The following is a 2,500-nucleotide window of genomic DNA, read 5'->3' as shown; positions in this document are numbered from 1 at the left end:
AAAAAAAAAAAGAAAAGAAAGAAAGAACCTTAAAGGAATTTTATTGAATGCAAAAGAGATATATAGTGTGCATGCGTGTTTATCAATGCATTTTTACGATAGAAATTTACGATGATAGAAATTATTGAACGGATAATTTGTCAATCAATCAATATTATTATTATTATTATTATTATTATTAATTTTTTTTTTCTTTTCTTTTCTTTACTTTTTCGTTTTATTTCTTTTTGACTTCTCTTTATCTACATCCTCATTTTCATCCGTTCGTTTTCTACATATATTAAATCGAGCATTTCGTTTGACAGCTAAATAAATATACACGTGTGTACATACACACATACTTTCTATCAATTTACATATATATATATATATATACATACATTTTTTTTTCTTTCTCTCTCTCTCTATATATATATATGTCTCTATGTGTGTATATGTGTGTGTGCGTATGTATGTCTTTGTGTGTGTGATTAACATACCTATATTTATTTTATTTTGGTTTATAGAACGAACAAACACGAAGATTTGTATGACGTGTTTAAAACCCATCGGACCGACCTCGATAATTGCGATGACTACCATTCTGTCCTGGGTATACATATGTCGTCGAGTACTACTACGGTCGTCGTACCGAAAGAAAACTCGTGTATACGAGATGAGCAGGACATATCAACGTGAGTAATTACGCTGCTGCTGCTGCTGCTGCTGTTGCTGCTGCTGCGTTCTATTTGAGTAATTAGAAATAATTAGATATGCGACGAGGCAAACTGCGAAAACAAAACAAACAAACAAAAAAGAGAAAGAGAAAAAAAAAATAAAAGAAAGAAAGAGAAATAAAATAGAACTAGCCCTGTCGCATCTCTCGAGAACTTTGTAATCTCTCTCTTTCTCTCTCTCTCTCTCTCTCTCTCTCTCTCTCTATTTTATTTGTTTTTCTCAAAGTATTTTTATTTTTAATATTTTCTCTTTCTTTTTTTTTTTTTTTTTTTTTATTACGTTGTCATACAGAAGTTAGATACGTGAGTATATATAAATGCATATGTACGTATGTTTTCTCTACTTTTGTCAAAAACTCTTGTTAATAGGAAAGAGAGAAAGAGACAGAGATAGAAAGAGAGATAAAAGATAAAACCTTAGAATTAAACACGTCCGTTGTTGTCTTTCGCATATCCCTTTTTTTTTTTTCGCATGAGCGTGATGACGATAGTCGTACGTATTGTTAATTATTCCTATGCATTGCTTAATGTTACGATTTAAATTGGTTTTACAGATTACATAAAGCAGACAAACAAGGAGACATACGGCTATGGTGATATACTAAACGCCATTATTCCTTGGAGCTTTTTAAAAGGGACAAAAAAGGGACATTGAAACACCAGGATGAGGATCGATCGATGGTTCGATTGATCGTTCATTCATTCATTCATTCATTCATTCATTCATTCATTCATTCATTCATTCATTCGTTCGTTTGTTCGTACGATCGATCAAGAAAGACTCAGTCAATGATCTTCGATCATCAAAGAAGGTATTTTTATTTTTATTATTATTTTTTCGTTTTCGTTCTATTGTATTATTATCTTATCTTCATTATCAATTTTCTTTTTTCTCTTTACATGGCATAAGAAAAGGAGAAAAATTTTAATAATCTTAATAATTAAAAATTTTAGACAACTGTCAAACACAAAAGTGAGATCCGTCCTGTCTGAACCGCAACGTGCCTTATTTACGACCAACACCAACCGGTCACGAGACGATTCACTTTGCGGAGACGAAACATGCAGCCTGTTTGATTATTATTTTATATATATATATATAAAGATTTTTTTCCCTTTTTTTTTATATGTATATATATACATATATATACACATATATATATATATATAAAACATGTTCATCAATACACCGAGATCATAAATCATTGTAATATTGAAGAACGAGAAAGATAAAATTAGAGAGAAGGAAAGAGTTTAAATGGTGGCCCAAAAAAGAAGAAAGAAAATGTGATTACTGGAACGTTGCATTGTTTTTTTGCAATCGAGTAAGTATTCGATATATATATATATTTATTTATTTATTTATTTATTTATTTATTTATATATAATGAAAATCGATTACAGTAGATGTAAGTTATGATAGTAATTTAATAGGATTAAACTGATCGTTCGTCGAAGAGAAATGCATGCCAATTTTCGTTAGATATGTTTGATATTCTTGGTTGTTTTATGAATGATCGACCAGGAATCAAACATATTATTACGACGATTGGTAATTACAACGAGGTATCTTTTTTTTTTATTTCTTTTCTTCTTTTTTTTTTTTTTTTTCTAAATTATATAATATTTTATATTATCTCTCTTAGTGCATTATGTAGTATATATTATATTTTCATATGTACGTGTAATTAAGATAATATTACGACTTAGTATCCGACAGAGTATTTATATCATGATAAATTTTCTTTTTTCTTTTTTCTTTTTTTTTTTTTTTTTCCCTTTTT

At 28.8% G+C, this 2,500-nt stretch overlaps 1 long non-coding RNA gene across 1 annotated transcript in view; it reads left to right on the top strand.

The window, feature by feature from the left end:
• The window catches only part of LOC118440736 (uncharacterized), a 49,858-nt gene that overhangs the window by 47,225 nt on the left and 133 nt on the right, over nt 1-2,500 (top strand). The window contains exons 2-4 of the long non-coding RNA XR_014982276.1: nt 507-674; nt 1,271-1,528; nt 1,671-2,041. This is a non-coding gene — a long non-coding RNA (uncharacterized LOC118440736). The remainder of the gene's footprint in view (nt 1-506; nt 675-1,270; nt 1,529-1,670; nt 2,042-2,500) is intronic.

The sequence above is a fragment of the Vespa mandarinia genome, chromosome 6, assembly GCF_050613455.1.
Source record: "Vespa mandarinia isolate Hongniang chromosome 6, ASM5061345v1, whole genome shotgun sequence".
NCBI lineage: Eukaryota > Metazoa > Arthropoda > Insecta > Hymenoptera > Vespidae > Vespa > Vespa mandarinia.
Note: the sequence above shows the minus strand (reverse complement) of the source record. Positions and strands in the feature narration are given on the sequence as shown.